The sequence below is a fragment of the Petromyzon marinus genome, chromosome 1 (genome assembly GCF_048934315.1).
Source record: "Petromyzon marinus isolate PM22_M1 ecotype Great Lakes invasive population chromosome 1, UKy_Petmar_22M1.pri1.0, whole genome shotgun sequence".
Lineage (NCBI taxonomy): Eukaryota > Metazoa > Chordata > Hyperoartia > Petromyzontiformes > Petromyzontidae > Petromyzon > Petromyzon marinus.
Genome location: NC_133667.1, coordinates 18,767,906 through 18,785,949, shown reverse-complemented (window position 1 = coordinate 18,785,949; position 18,044 = coordinate 18,767,906).

The following is an 18,044-nucleotide window of genomic DNA, read 5'->3' as shown; positions in this document are numbered from 1 at the left end:
AGGCAATTTTCTCTTGTAATTGCTTCAGAATCCTTCAGACGAGTGACTTTAATTACAGCTCCATTGACTCACCTTTGGCAAGCAGCCAAACACTGCATACATCTGCCACGAGCAAACTTATGAGCTCTACAGGAGTTCTTGTAAAACATATTATAAGAGATTAACCTTGTGTTTAATAAAGGGCAATTACACATTATTTGACCAAACAGAGCATTTGAACACAGGATTATTTTAAATTAACTATTTGACTGGTGGTGTGGTTATAGTGCTTATCTCATCATTGGAAACTTGTCAGGGATTGGCCCGGTGCCTGGCCTATCCAGAGCTGATAAAAATGAGCACCGCTTCTTTGGTTCTTTCGGTAAGGTCACGTAGAATGAGAATAAAATAATAAAATAACACAATAAAATTCTCACGACGTTTCGGCCACAACGCAAGCGGCCGTCTTCAGGTCTGTAAATAAAATTCTCACGACGTTTCGGCCACAATGCAAGCGGCCGTCTTCAGGTGACAGGTGACAGACCTCAAGCGGCCGTCTTCAGGTGACAGACCTGAAGACGGCCGCTTGCGTTGTGGCCGAAACGTCATGAGAATTTTATTGTGTTATTTTATTATTCTATTCTCATTCTACGCGACCTTACCGAAAGAACCAAAGAAGATGAATCCTTGCAGTCAAGAAAGCTTTAAATAGAAATTTATGAGCACCGCTGTTTGGAAAGTCAACAGTTGTCAACCAGTGTGCAATGTGGACTTTCTGCCACTTGTTCACGTCTACCAGTGGCTATCTGCTATATTGCTTAGTTAATCAGGATGACATTCTTTATAACCTTTTGAACTTAGATTTTTCATAAAAACGTTGCTGCCTTGGATATTAAAAAAACCCCAGAGATCATCGTAGGCCGAGGTCTCACAACACTAAGTTTAATTCCTTTAGAACTGCTTTTTGTGTTAGTTCGTTGTCCTTCCCCCGCACGTCCGATTAGCACGGTTGGCTATGTACGGTGCGAAAGAAGTTCAGTACATAACTTATTTCTGATGAGTACTCGGGCTTGAATTTGGGTAACGACACACAATGAGATTGTATTGTCAAGTAAAGCAAATTTATTGTATCAGCCTGGACACTAATGTCTGCAAAAAGGGGTTATATTATATTTTTTACTTTGGTTTAATTCCAGATTGGAGATTTAAAATATTAGTCTGACTACCATCTGACAAACATTTATATGCAGCAGGGCATGTGCGAAAGTGCACCTAGTGTGTGGGTAAAATTGTTTACTTAATATCTACAGTTTTTAGTACATGTGGTCTGTTCTCATTGGATGATGCACTGCTCTGTGATAGTCCCAAAATATTTTTGTTTTCATTACATGATGTGAATATGTAATGGAAGGGTGCCACAGCAGCAAGATATTAACTACCTCGCCCGGTATACAGGAAGTTGTGAGTTCAATCCCGACCCTGACGCCTGTATATTTGGAGTTTTCATATTCTTCCAGTGATCCCATGGATTTTTCTCCGGGTCCTTCGGTTTTTCCCTCCATATTTAGAAATATGCGTTTAGAGTATTTGGCTGCTATATATTTCCACATAAGCTGCTTTGTTGAGCTGTCATTTGTGGCCAGGTTTCTTCTGCAAAAGAGTTATATAGCTCAGTGGGCCTTACCTGGTAATTTTTTTTTTAGAATAGCACAATTGGAATAAAATTGGGAAAAACACATATTTTAAAGTCATAAACAAAGAAATCTATATAAATATGCCTTATTTAGTTTATTAAAATTATTAGTCAAAATGACATTCACAACAAAAGGAAAAAAACAGGTCTATTTTGGAAGTGATAGTGGCTTCAATGTTAATGCAGTTGGTTATGAACCAAAGTGAAGTGACAGTAACTCTAACCTTTGAGTTGCATTTTGATTTACAATGTTTTGATGCTTTTCAATTTTGGCTCAGCACAAGCGAATCACTTAATTCATTGTAATGTAAATATATCTCAACAAGAAATGAAGACCATGACTGCAATGTTACGATAACAAAACAATATACTGTTCAGTTATTTATGACTGGACTGAAAATGTACATGTTGAAATAATAGATGTGGAGTAATATGTCACCGAGTATGTGGGTTTCTTACAATTTTCTTTATGCTGAGACAACTTTAACATGAACCCTTTTGGTGTGATATCGACAGAGCATTGAATAAACATAGTCAATGGGGGTGATATGATACATTGATGCATATTGATTATTTGGTTTGTGATACACACGTGATCTCGCGTGTGTAAGAATCAATGTTTTCAATTTGTATATGTTTTATTTAATCGGTTCATGTAAACCTTGCAGTCTTTGGTTGCTGCTACATTCACCATAACATAAAATAATAATCAATCTTGAATTGAACCACAATCATGAATCATGACAATTCAGTTTTATTTAATCGCTGTTGCCTGAGACTGGTTGAATTGTTACACCTATCACAATTGTTGACTTTACAACAGCGGTCAGCCCATGCAGGCTGTTGCATGAATGCAGTGCAGGATAAATTACTCCATAAATGGCTCAGTAGCTTCCTGTAAGCTAATGGTGTTCCTACACGGCAGTACATCCTACACCCGATTAAGATTGAGCCACGCATGGCATATAGCAGAGGAACATCCCAATACTTGCAGTTATGTATGCAGCTAGGGCCGCGAATTTATGTACAGTAATAATCCTTTTTACCCGTGGCACACCATGGGAAGGGGGAGTCAAGACTAAGAGGGCACAGTTCAAGATGAGCAGCCATAAGAAGGCGTGCTGGCAAGGAAAGGGAGGAGTGGGAGAAAAAATAATATGACCAAGTTGTTGGGGATGACAGTGGAGGGAAGAGAGAGAGATAGAAGGAGCAAGCAACAATGAGCTGTATGGAGCAGCGTCTGTTTTCACAGGGGAAGGGGAGAGGGGAGGGATTCGAGTTGCAGGTGGCCATACCATACAAGTCACGTGATTTATGGGAAGCATGCACTGATTTAGATATAAAGATTACATTTCTAGACTTTCAAATAATGCCAGCAACAGCTGCCACCATATAACGTTAAAAATGGTGACTCTTGACCAAAACGACCTCCATGCAATAACTAGTACAAATGTTCCTTATTACAGCTACTTTCCTCGAATGGTTTGCTATATTCTTTTCAGCTAGGGCAGCACAAAATGTGTGAAACGTAATTATAAGAAAAGTAAATGAGTATGGGCAGAACACGTTGCGAGAAGGGATGGAACTAACGATGGAATGGCAGTTAAAAAAGAGAACCCACCCAAGTGAATGTCCACTGCAGTTTAAAAATACATTCATGCCAATACATGTCATGTTTAAGTGCATGAATGGGGCTAGGGGTGTGGTGGCTAGTTGGAGTCTGGTAGGGCGACTACACGGTGGAGCCTAATGGAGCAACCGCACGGTGGGGCTAGTGGTGCCACCAGATGGTGAGGCCTAGTGAGTCCACCAAACGTTGAAACATTGGGGGGGCAACTACACGGGGTGGGGCCACCACACGGTAGGCCTAGTGGGGGCTCCAAACGGTGGGGCCTATGTGGGTCCACCACATGGTGAAGCCTAGTGGGAGCATCACACGGTGGGGCCGGGTGGGGCCACCACACGTTGGGACCAGGTGGGGCCACCACACGGTGGGGCTGGTGGGAGGCCACCACATGGGGAGGCCTAGGGAGTCCACCGAATGGTGGAACATGGGGGGCCATCACACAGTGGGGCCTAGTGGGGGTACTACACGGTGGAGCCTGGTGGGGCCACCACACGGTGGGGCTTGGTAAGGCCACTACCTGGTAAGGCCACCACACGGTGGAGCCTGGTGGGGCCACTTTACGGTGGGGCCTGGTGGGACCACCACATTCCAAAGGTTGAGAACCACTTCTTTACAAGCATTTACCAGAGTTTATTTTAACATGTGCATTCTAGCTTATCAACCAGCATGTTTATCAATAGAGCCCTGAGTTGCTTCTCAGATTTTCTAGCAAACATGAGGCAATTGCTGCACGTTTTTTTTATGATAATCATCTTTGGCAGACCAAAACCCTATGCAAATACAATTTTGATGGAAAACACTGTTCCTGTTTGCACAATATATGGTTTATGGTTAATGGAACATTCTTATCTATAGGTTTAGCATAAATGAATAATATAACACAATATAATATTTAATCTACCATTATACAGTAAATTAAAATTACCAACACTGAGGTTGTGATGGTTTTGGCATTGCTTCTTATTTACCCAACTTTTTTCAATACCTTATATTTTCACATTATCTTAATTTCTCCGTACAATTTCTGGAGACGCTATTTTATTTAGGCCCTATGTACATTAAACTTACAATAATATAATGTCAGCACATTGCACATATACCAGAGCACTCCATATGCTTTTAACACTGTAACAGTAGTAAAATTAGTTTAACAAAGCTGTATGTGTTATGGTTATGAAAAGTCCTCACGACTGTAGGTAGCACTGTGCTAAATATCACACACAATTCCTGCTTGACATTTAAAAACAGATTTATTCACTCAACATTTATAAGACTGTCAGCAAACTAAATACAGTAAAACCTTGGATTTCGAGCAACTTGGTCTGCCAGTGTTTTGCAACACGAGTAAATTTTTTAAATAAATATTAATTTGATAAACGAGCGAGGTCTTGCAATACGAGTAGTACGTATATGCTTTGTCTGCCGAGCATCACGTGATCACAACTGATGTACGAGTGCTTTGATATACGAGTGCTTTGGATTACAAACACGTTTCCGAAACGAATTATGCTCGCAATCCAAGGTTTTACTGTAGTGTCACATCGCTGCTATAACGTTCACTTTGAAGTCAACGATGTTATTTGTACCACATGTTATCTGTCACCTGTAAATGTTATTTGTACCGCATGCAAAACTGAACAATAAAGTAATTTTATTGTTTTATTGTTTTATATTTTATTGTTTTAAATTTTTATTATTTTACTGTTTCCCTTCTACGTGACTTTACCGAAAGAACCAAGAAAAATAAAGCAATTTTCATGCAACAATCTAGCCCTTTGTGTTTGTTTGTGTTATTGTCGCCAGGTTCACTCTGGTTCTCTCATTCCCTCTGCTAGCCCCACGCAGCATTACATTACAGGACCCGGTGTTTCTTGCTCTAGCAGCACCACCCTTTTTCTCGTAATTTCCCCTTGTTAACCCACCCTCATCAAAAGGTTTGCAGCTGCACTAACTCCACGTATGTCCACGCTGTGACCCTTGTACACAACTTTTCCCTGTTGTCCCTGCTCAAAACGCCACCCAACTCTCCTCCTGCTCCCCAATTTATACCCCGATTCATTGTTAACCCTTCTTCCTCTACCCTTCTGGCGCTAATTTTGGTCCCCCTTCCTCCTGTCTGATACTGTCTGCGCTCTATCTCCGTTAACTTTCCACTCCAAGTGGTCTGCTGCCCCCACTGAACGCCTTTTTTTGGCACTGTAAAATGAAAACATTTACTCAGGAAATCTGGAAAAATGCATTATGATAATACAGCACGACACATTAAGGGGTGGGTGGCCAACATCGTGCGTGACCACCTTTGTCTCTTTGGTGCTGATGTTTACAATATGCACGAGGTACTCATTTAAGGCTAAGTCAACCTCGGCAAGACCCAGGACCAATTCAAATATTCTCCACCGTGTTTTGGTCATGAGCAGGAGTCAAACTTGGGCCGCCAATTTGTGCTGCAGTGCACTAACCACTGCGCTACCGCTCCACCTCAAGCATCAGTTTGTAGGTTTGAATATAAGTTGCAGCATTGGTTGAGCATGAGTGCGAGCATAGGTTCAAGCATGGAGTTGGACACGGGTTCGAGGTGTTGCAGTTTATTGTAAGCAATGCAACGATTTATGTGGCAATAAGGGAACCATTGTTTTCCTTTGTGAAATTTGAGCCATTGCTTGTCATTGGTTTGATTTGCCTCATGCATGCAAAACATGTCCATAATTGGTTCATACTATCACAAAAACATTCCCAAACCCACTCTATATTCACCCTCTTATCTCTCATTTACCACATTTCCCCTCACTATGATCACCACTGATCTCACCATCCATCATCACTACCTCACCAATCCCTCACTGCAACTCACCACCTTCATGATAATCCATTTTTATTTCATTTTTGAAACAGGTACAGCAATAAGAATTCCATGAGTTTTCTCAACATAAATAAAATAAATGGGACTATGTAACGTAAAAAACAACTTAATTAATATATATATATTGTTGAGTTCCATAGCAAGTATAGGCAGCTAAGACTAATACTTATGTCCAGGCAGGTGCACCCCCACCGTGTTATTTATTTAGCCTCGGACGTGCCCTGCCTAAAATTTAGGAAATAATCAAATAATCGTTGTGCAGTGTGCAGTTATTGATGAACCAGTGTCTTGTGTTTGGTGTCACGTAAGCACATACAGCGTACAGTAAAACTAGCGTCTCCATGTCTTTCTCCATGCCTCTGTATCTGTCGTTATTTGTATCTCTGTCTTTCCCCATATCTTCCCCTCTGAGTGTCTCTCTGAATGTGTGTTGTGGCTCTGTATTTCTTGTATGTATATTTCTCTGTCTTTCTCTGGGCTTCTGTGTGTATCTCTGAGTCTCCATACCTCTCTAACTCCGTCTCTTGCCATTTCTATGTCCATCCCCAGGGCCTCTCTTGCACAAGGACCCTAGTATTTGCAATGTCTTTATCTGTACAGCACCATTTCCTTCTCTTCAATCCCCCATCCTGTTTTCCCATTTCCAATCCTCCTGCAGCCCCCACCCAATTTGCCCTCACTGCTGTGCCTGTCGCATCAGGAAATATTTCTAAAATTACTTTGTTCCACTACCTTTTTAGTAAGTCTCCCCACTATCCACATTGGCAATAACTGGTCCTCTAACACCAATTTGAGCAGTGCCTTACTCCAATATCCATATCTGTTTGATGGTCACTTTTGAGTTACCAGGCATGTATCTTTCAATAAAAATATCACACTGAGGGCAATTTAAACATTCACTATCGCAATTACAGTTTTTGTTTAAGTTACGTAGAAGCAGCTGGACAACAACATCACAAAATGAAAGTAAAACCATGTATTAATTGCATTGTAGTTATACTGTACAGGGATTCAATATAAATCTAAACTTCTAAATTTGAAGACGTTCATTGACAAAGGGCTCGATGTGCGCATTAATGTTGGGGCTTTCTGTTAAAAACTGCAGAGTGACACGTGCAGTGCATGCTTCATTCTACTTTTGTGGTAATATATTTTACACTTTAAAGAATGGAGAAAAAACGAAATGGCAATGAATAAACAGGACATTTTCATAAGAAATGAAAGTAAGCATTTTGTATAAGTCGCTGCAACAGCAGCAGCAGCTCTTATATATATATTTCCCATGAAATGTGCTCCAGAGAATGCCCCGATGCACATGGATTTCTCACTGAGGAAGTCTAGATGTCCCACTGCGTGTCTGCACATATAACGCCTCACATTTCCTACCAAGCCCAATGATCCCAATGGCATAACCACAAGGACATCGTGCCGCATTTATACGTACGCCTGCATCCCATGCAGAGGACAGGGGGGAGCGTGGCCCCAATAATCAAACAATGCAGCCACAAGCCTGCCAGCTCCCTGCAGAGTTTGTGTGCTTTCTGTCCAGCCCTGCATTCATTTGCTGGATGAGGATTTGCATTTGATTCCTTTCCTGCCTTAGATAAACAAAAGAGAAATGAGGTGAGGGACCATCCCATGAAGAGGTGGCGATAGGCGAGCCAATGTAGGAGCCTCAATCTTAATTTGTTTTTTGATGCATGGCAGGTGCGATTAACAGCATTTCTGGATCCAGAGAATGTAACTGTGTCATGATGTTGCATTGTGAAGAAATTACTGCTGAACCTCAGCTAGTATTGGATTGACAATGACAAACGAGGGAGAGTGAGCCAGCCTTAAAATAAAAGTAGGAAATGCCACCTGCTATTACTTTTATTATTTTTTTAGAAAGGGATTGCTCTTTATTTCACATAACTTGCTGCAGAACCAAAACCCAGCATATAGTCTCGAGAGCTGTTGGCATAGCAGGGAATATTCAATTTCAGCTACTATTGTTACAAAATAAACAAGGTTTCTTATCTATTTGTCACTCCATGGGGATTTGTGTAATTGTAAAAATTGCAGATCCCCTATCCCTTGGAGATAATTCAGAGAAAAGCGATAGGAGCGTAACAGACAAAGGTAGTTAATTTGTAAGTGGGAGATAGTGGCCTTTTTGCGGCCACCTGTTACCTGTTTCTTGTTACCTTAAACACAACTAATACTGAAATCTATGGCGAAATCGACATTATTTATTTAAACGCAGATATCATCAGTAGAGCTAAATGCCAAAAAATGCCCTGTTAAGGACCAGAAACTGATCGGTTAAGGTATTTGAGTATACCAACTAAACATTGCAGGACTCTCAAGACCTAGTTCATCGGATACCTCCTGGGAAAATGTGACTTCCTGGGAAACCCAAGGGAAAATAACATGGACATCATTGCCTTACAGGAGGTGCACAATGAGGACAGCACATGGTTGGAAAGTTACAGAATAAATTGATTTATCCTTGTTGCTGCCATCTACCACTCTAAACATGGCCTCGCCAATTCATTAAGCAAGGCCTAAGATACTATGCTTTCAAATCCACTACCACAAACAACGGCACATCAACGACCAGCATCACAGTTGGTTACATGATGGTCATGAACGTGTATACGCCCCCGAATAAGGAATAGCCATCACCACTTCTGCCAGAAGAGACTCACCCAGCTATAGATATCGGTGACTTTAATAGTCACCACGCGTAATGGTGCTACTCAGAAAATTACAAATCCGGAGAGAAACTCGAGGAATGGTCATCGACACAAGACACATTGCTTATATACAACACTAAAAAGCCGTGCAGATTTCACTCATCCCGATAGGAAAATTACGATAATGCAGAAAGCATGCTTTGTCTCATAAGACAAGAATAGACAGCCACTAATTGCATTGCGAACAATTACAGGCAATTTTCTGAAGAGCCAACACAGACCGGCAGTCACATACATTGGATTACTAATATCGGTCATAACCTCAAAAAACACAACCACGTTAGAATTTTCAGAAGGCCAACTATCCCACGATACAAAAAAATAACCCATAGCCCGATTGATGAACCTGGAACCTAAGCCTGAAAATTGGATACAGTCATTAAAATTCTGACATCTGCCGCAAATAAACATCCCGAGGGGGTATATGAAAAGCTATACACTATGTTGGCAGCCAGAACAAAAAAACCCTATAAAGTGTTCATCAGAACTCGTGACCAAGATAATGGCACCACACTACTGGAGTCTCTGAACTCAGCACGGAGAAAACGTTGGGAAGACGTCACTGCAGATTTGGACTTCACTCATTTCAGCTGTAAGACCTGTGAGCTCCTTTGAAACCTAAGTGTCTCAAAAACAGAAAACAGACTGCCAAAAACCACAGCAAATACTGTGGCTTCCCACATGCTGTCCTGCCCAAAGGCAACAATGAATTGTTTCCAAACAAGCTGTTTGGAAACAATTCACCATCGCCCTGGGCCAACTCCCACAAGCAACAGATCTAATAAGACCACTGTAGCTGAAGTGGAAATGGCTCTCATGGCCACACAATCCAACAAGGGACCGGAGTATGATTTCCTGTGTCCCGAGTTCCTCAAGAACCTGGGACTATATCGACAAACAATGGCTTGCAAACCATACATAGGACAGGCACAATCCAAAAGCATGGAAGCCAGCCAGTCATTGCCATTTTGAAACCTGTAAAGCCACAAGACTCAACCTCCAGATACAGGCTAATATCCCTCTTGTCCTCCATCTCCAAACTGATGGAACGTGCCACGCTTGCCAGACTGCCTCCCAAGCAAGCCAGATTTCAAATTGGTCATAGCTGTTGCAAACTGATCGTTGCCTTCACCACCCTCATAATAACTGGTTTCCAGCATCAACAGAAAATTGGCACGGCAATGATTGGCCTCTCTGCTATCTACAACACCGTTTGGCATCATGGCCTGCTGCTAAAGTTGGCCAAAATCATCAGATTATGATCTACTTTACACCTAGCCAACGTGATGCTCGGCAACAGTACTTATCAGGTAAACTTCGCTGGTAAACATAGCCACAAGAGAATTATGAACAATGTTCTCCCTCAAGGTTCAGTACTAGCACCGCCACTATTTATATAAGCGACCTACTATGTATATCATCTTGTAAATTCATATTTGCAGATGACATAGCCCTTGCTGCACACAACACAAACCTGGATAACATTTCCATTCTATAACAGCTGATCCAATGTTATTGGTAGCATATTTTTATTGCAGGAAACCCAAATAACATCTCTCCAAAACCACCAAAAGAATATTCCATCTGAACAATCATACATAAGATGCCATTTGCTAGATGCACAGTTAAATAACGCAATGCGCATCGTAACCAAATAATTGAAATCGGCACCAAATCCCCTGGCTCTCTGTTTTTACAAGCATTTTGCCACCAAATACCCGCAGAGATATGCAAACTGCTTGGGTGTTTACACATTTTCTTGCCAACGACAACCCACCCATCAACCGAGACCTAAACAATGTACCTTGCAACCGACGAAAGTCCCGATCCCCTTTCTGGGATCATACTGTCACCATCCTAAAATATCACCCCGATCCAGAAGAATGCTGGCGAACAGAGTGAATCAACGTGGACGTCCAGAATAAACACTTAATTCAAGACCCACACATTACACCTTAGGGATTTGACTTTCCTCGAAGACACTAGTGTCCCATAGACCGCATCAGAACATGAACAGGCCGATGCGCACAGTTTCATGAATGGAAAATCAATGACAAAGCCACAATGCGACTATGGTCATGCAACTCAATCTTTGGATCGAATAGAAAACCACTGAGGTCTGTGCTCCTTCAATGGAGGAATCGCAAAACGACACAAATTCTCTCCTGAAGCCCTCTAGGAGCTAATGGAATTTATCTCCTGAACATATTTCCATACGCAAGGATGGAATAGTTACTCTGTGGGTGCTACCTTTGGCCAATTTGTTTATAAAATATTTGGATGTGATTTTATTACATTCACTCGTGAGCCTATTCTTAAATTATCTTTATTATTTATTTATCTTTATTATTTATAATAAAGATAATTTAATAATAAAGATACTTCTGCTATTTCCCAAATTAAAGCGTATCTGGTCAAATGTGCACAAATTGATGAAGGAAAACGTAATAAAAAACATTAATCACATTCCACCATTTCACATGGTGGTGGTAAAACAATGTATTTAGGGTTAAAGAAAATATAATCCACAAGTCTTGTCTATTCACACGTGAGGAAAGGGATAATTCTCATTTTCTTAAAGTGCACCCCTGATGGCTACTTACTCGACATATCTGAATCTCCCCCATAGGTCCAATTTGGTCACATTATCTTAAGCTCTCATGTATATAAGAAAATGTTACATAATATCAAAGTCCATTTCACATCCATAAAAGAAGCTTGCCACAACTTGCGTTTTACTGACTTGCACCCTCACTGTAATCACTGCACCTGGTGGTAAAGTCAAACTAAAAAAAGTGCAAGCTATCTGTGAAGCCCAAGACTCAAATTCTATACACTGGCCAGTTTTGTTATATTATAACACTATTTTGCAAATAAAAGGATGATTATAAACCATGATATTAGAAATGCCCTTATATGTAACATGATGGTCCCTGATTCGTCGTCTTATATTTATATGAACCAATCAGCTTAAAATACAAATAACATGACTTTTGCTTTTTTCTTTTAAATTATTTTAAAATCGAATATTTTAATGATAAATTCTCAGGTTTAAAGTCAAAATTTCGTTTGTCATTTTGCCTGCCATTGATGACTTCACGGTCCCAGGGAGTGAGAGGGGAGAGTGCAACCTCACGTTGACATCTTCTATATTCTTGTTTTTTTCGGTAAAGTCACGTAGTTGATGTCATCGTTCACTCTTTGGAGTCAAACGTTGACCGTCACAGCCGAGATTATCCACCTCTTTACCACGGTGGATTTGCATGCCACGCTCACTGAAATGTTTAATACAATACACACTTCCATACGGGAGAAGTGCTGCACACAGTAAGTTGGGTGTGACACCCTGAGGCAGACCTAACATTCCCCAATGTGCAAATCAAATATTGTCTCAGGTTTCAGTGGTGCCATGAAAACATTCAAGATTTCGTCAGTACATGGATGCTAGGTATGTAACAATTTACCATCCCTCACCCCCTTTTCCACTTCATCATTCAATTGGCACATTTTAGAGTCACGATTCGCTTCAAGAATGGAAAATAATTATCTCGTTCGTACTGCCTCTACTGTATGCTCTGTATTGCCTAACTTGTGCATTCTATCAGCCTAAATAAAAAATGGTCATGAATAAAAATAATACATTCTCACGTATAATTAAATGCTTGTGTTGTCAATGTAGCAATTGCTTTTAAAGAAACGTTACTTGGTTGATATTGACACTTCTGACGTTCTTCCAAAAACTTTCAAAAGCCTTAAATATATATTTGATACCTACTGTTCCCAAATCAGATTAAGCCTTGACAAAAGCAACCAACACCATCTTCATACTTGCAATTGTTACATATTAAGGCTATGCCAGTACCAGTGGTTTCCAAATAAGATGTGCATAACGTGCAGCTGGTCAACATACAGCAGTTCCTTGTTTCTTTTATTCATCAGGGCTCTCAAGTCACATGCATTGCACGTGAAACACATTTATTAACCCCTCTCAAATAATCACGTGTGAACACACATTACTCTCATGTATTCAGTCCTGGCCTTCGGGGTAGACAATCAGAGTGATCTCGAGAGTGCAATGCTTCGAGGGGCTTTACTCTGAAATATAATAATATTCATATTTCATCATTGTGCACAAATTACATTCGTTTGCAGTGAAAGCATATATATGTATAATTACGTACACACGTATTAAACAATTGCACAACAGCTGAAAATTATGCACAAAAAGGATGTAAATATGTATTATTGGAAGTACCCTGACAGGAATAAGAGCGTATAGATCATGGAAAACTTGCAATTCAGAGAAATAATATCGGCTTCATAAAAGTAAGTGGACTTGGGCATGGCACATCAATAGAAGGGATGATGCATGATGAAAAAGACAATTGATGGAATGGCATATGACTGTGTGTGCCCGAGAGGATGACTATTTAAGAGATGGAGCGATGAGATGAGTTTGTCCATAGGCGTGAGATAGATAGTCGTGCCGAAGGATCTTCGTGACAGCATGGACAGTCCATCATTCAGCAGTGAATAGACGTGTCATGATGTTCAGTGTAATTAATGGGCTTATTTATCATGCCATTCCATCCCAAAAAATATCTTGAGCACTGCTATTCATGTATTGTTGTAGATTCTAACCTTAAAAACCCCACATGGAATGTGGCAGTGACAGGACACATACAAGGCTTTACATTCATGATTATCAGTCAAATACTATGAACGATACTGAAACATACATGTCGTTTATTGTGAGGCACTTCGGGGTGGACCTCATTATACCATAAATCAGATTAACATATTATTCACATGAGTATACTTTGCAAAAAAAAAATTCGTGATAATGTTGAAATATAAAAAATAGCGTACATTATAGTTAGGTGAATTCTCAGATTATCGTAATTTCAAAGTTGTGGAAACAATCTTTACCTTGCCTTCATGACCAGTAGAACAATGCAGTCCATGGAATGAGATACCAAGACAAGGAAAGAGAGACAGAAAGAGACGGAGAGACAGACATAATAATTTGGAGGTCTTGTGTGGTCACACATATTGCACACATGCGGATATAACGCTGGCTCCACACCACATTATTCCGCAGTCTTTACACTGTGATGTACACTGTGATCCGTTAAATATTTACCCAATGTTAGTGGAGGCAGTGTGTGGTCTCAAACATGTTGGGAGGGAAGCACCCACACAGGCTTTAGTATACCATAGATGATTTTGTTTTCACTTATACACTCACGCAGTTATATAAACATACATAATCCAACAGACAACAATGAGTGCAGATTTGGATAACTTTAATAGATATACAGGCTGGAAACAAGTTTCTGATATCTTAGTATGGCGTCTAGAGGAATCAGTAATCAAAATGACGCATCCCACAGGCTCTTAAGAGGCTGCTCTGTCTGGTAAACAGGAAAGACTGAGGGGAAAGCCTGACACATCATCCTCGTTAGCTATGATATATGCATTGCTGGATGAAAGGCTCCCCAAGTCATCGCCATCCCTCGTGGTCAAGGCAATGTAACAGTCCATCTCGCACGAGCCAATGTCATCCCTGCATCACGATGGTGGATATCCCCTCGGGAGTTTCCTCCTTTAGCTCCCACTCCATCATTGAGCTTTGACTATCGGCTATCATCTGTCACATCAATGTTTCCTGTTTCAAGTTCACGTTTCATAACAGAGAATGTCATCTCTGTAAGGGGTGCTTGTTCTTAAATCATCGTGTCCCTCTTTCTGTCACTCAATGCGAATCCAAACATGGACATCTCATTAAAGCCAGGTTCAAGCTTCTGTACTGATGGGGATGGGTGGGGGCAGTAGAGATGTTGTGTGGGCCACCATAACGATGATATACCGCGAATGAGCGTGGAGGTGGTCGATGGCTCAATAGGACATTTGGTGGTGCAGGGCCCACCCAAAACACCCTCCTCGTACCAGTCCTGATCTCAATGCTTATTTATGCACTATTGAACATTTTATTCAATGTAATTGTCAATGTCCATTTTTATTACCCGGCATGGCGAGAAGATACGAAGCAGCACTAAAAGACAACAGAGGCTGGAGAGCAGGCAGGGCTGCTATCGAGCCCCTGTTGTCTCATCGCAGCCTACAACTAATGACTCTGGTAAAGATGAACCAATGATGTACTTGGATGACTAAAAAAAATAAGATATGTATTGTGATGTTTTTGGTTTTATATTCTCTAGGATTTAAACAATATTTTAGTGAAAGTAGGACATTAATAGGAGCACAAATTTAATAGAGCATTTTTAAGTGAGCCGCGTCAGCCTTCTTTTTTCCCTATTCGCATCTCTTTGGTGTCGCTATCTATTGTCTTATGAACTTCTGCCGTTTCAACTCAATGTTCATTTGTTACACTATAAATCCCGTCTAGCCAGTTCCCCAGTTAGTTTCGTTGGCAATGGCACGCAGCCACTAACAAAACAGTCATTGTTGGGGTGGAAAGGAGCCCAGCCAGCCAGGAAACTCGAGGCATAGATTATTTTTTATAGTACTGTATTGTATGATGAAAAATACATAAAAATAAAAGGTTATAAAAACAACTAACATGCTTTTCATGTACTAATACTAATGAGATTACTGATGCTGCATGGTGAATTCTAATAAAAAAACGAATACCTGCAACAGTTTCCATGAACCACTTTTGTCAACCTTGCCGACCACCCGTGATCCATGGACCACAGATTGGCAACCATTGTTACGGACTTACCCCCATGAAAAACTGGCTGAAATGATCAAAGGATTTCCTAACCCTTGGAAAAAAACAAACCGGTGCTAATGGGACCTGCCTCGTTGCCCTGCCCTGCTGGCTAAGGCAAGTCCTCGCTTTTGGCAGAACCGCTATATCCGAGCCGGTTTTTTTTTCTCCCTTTGATGCCTTTGCGCGTCCTGCTTCCTGTACGTCTGGCGTGAGCGCTACGGCTATTATCGCTAATTAAATACTTCCGAAGACAAACACATGTTGGAAAGCATTACAGACTCGATGAATGGTTCATTATTTTTCTTCCATGTTTCCCCCAGAATAAACCAAGTGTGACGCGTGCCAACGTGTCATGCGCCGTGGGATTCGGGAATGTATATGTGCACGTAATTAAAAATAAAATAACATAACACAAATCACGACGTTTCGATCGCAACGCCACTTGTGTTGCGATCGAAACGTCGCGATTTGTTTTATTTTATTTCTAACTACGTGAACCAAAGAGTATGGATTCCTGCAGTCACGAAAGCTTCAAATCAAGAATGTGCACATAAATTAAGTTGTATTCCATTTATACTTGTTTTGAGTCATGGTAAAACACTGCGATAGGTACCTGCAGTCAATGGGTTTCCCGAATACACTGACATAACTTAATGGAATACAATTTTCCGTGTTGCATGTAAATTGAGTACCGTGGGGATGCTATTTTCAGATCCTATAATCCATGATACACCGCAAAAAACACTAAAATATTTGTATGAGGTATGTGTCGTTCGTGCCTTTTCAGGTAAACAATGTATATTCAAACATATACAATGTGCTATTTTCATACATTTTGTACGTATAAACGAATGTATGTGATGGCGCGTTATTGACACCATTGAGGTGTGGTGGTGAATTTTGGGAATTGTCCGTTACGTGGCTAAAATTTGTGTATTTTCACCGACATGGAATTTAGGCGTTTCCGTGGACTGTGGGGGTATCGCGAATTATAATATTCACAAATTTTTGGAGTGCAGATTCTCATCTTAACATTTATCTTCTTCTGAAACAAACCTGTTCGTCTTTAATGACCATTATGTATTGATGTCTGTACTTGCTGGGTGTTTTAATAGTATCTTCCTGATTATAATTACCTGCGATTGGATGGAATTTCGATTTATAGCTTCCGTGACTGCAAGGATTCATCTTCTTTGGATCTTTCGGTAAAGTCACGTAGAATGAGAATAAAATAATAAAATAAAACAATAAAATTCTCACGACGTTTCGGCCACAACACAAGGCCACAAGGCCACTTGGCCACTTGTGTTGTGGCCGAAACGTCGTGAGAATTGTAATGTTTTATTTTATTATTTTATTCTCATTCTACGTGACTTTACCGAAAGAACCAAAGAAGATTGGATGGAATTTTTCACAATCTGTTAATTTTGACTTTATCATATTCACTTCCTGCTGAAATGCATCATTTGACCAAACATTTAGGCCGTACTTTTTTTTTTAAATCCCTTTCGTCAATATAATACGTTTATTGGAAATCACGTATAATCTATGGTTGTTAAATGGCAAACGTTTGCAGTGAAATCTTAGTAATGAATGTACCCATTGGCGCGTGTGAACGTACAAACGACATGGAAGTTCACGTCCCTGCGTGGTACATTGTCCCTCTTAGTTAAAAGGGAAAGGTGTAACCATGAAATGTCTCGCTGACACCACTGCTGACGGAGGGGCTTCCACTAGAGAGACATCGAAAGGGTATTTGGCCTACTCTTCCACGTTGATCAGACGTCTTGGAAGAGGTGGGTGCACCGACGCTTTAGTCCACCGCACGTAAACTGCAATTCGACTGTGGTGTACCCATTTCTATGCACTGTCGGGTGGACAAGGCGATGGGATTTAAGAAGCTCGCTGAGAGATGGATCTGATCTGAGGACCTCTGGATTGCAAGCCCAGTGTGCTAACGATTACACACGCAATCTCCCTTCATTTCTGAGTTAAAAAAAGTTAACTGATAGAACTGTATGGAGGCGAAACCGGTTCCTTACGGGTTTTATCATGCAGTTTATTGGTAAGCCAATAAAAACAGATTTTAACAAGCCTAGTATGGACTTGTATCCGTCATATCAATTAATTCTAACAAATGTACGCCACTTGACTACAACAAAGCGGATTGGTGGAAACCAGGATAATGGTTCATTCGGATGGATGACGACTAAACTCATCACAAGATGGAGCAAAGTCGTGGCTCTCGTCCACCAGAGGGCATCTTACCCCGGTGCAGTACCTGTCCAGATGATTCACTCGGAGGGAAGAAGACCACGATGTGACAACGTGGGTAGTAGGCATGGGCGGGTGCACACAACACAACACGCGCGCGCGTGGGATGAGAGAAAGAAGAAGCAGTAGGAGGAGGA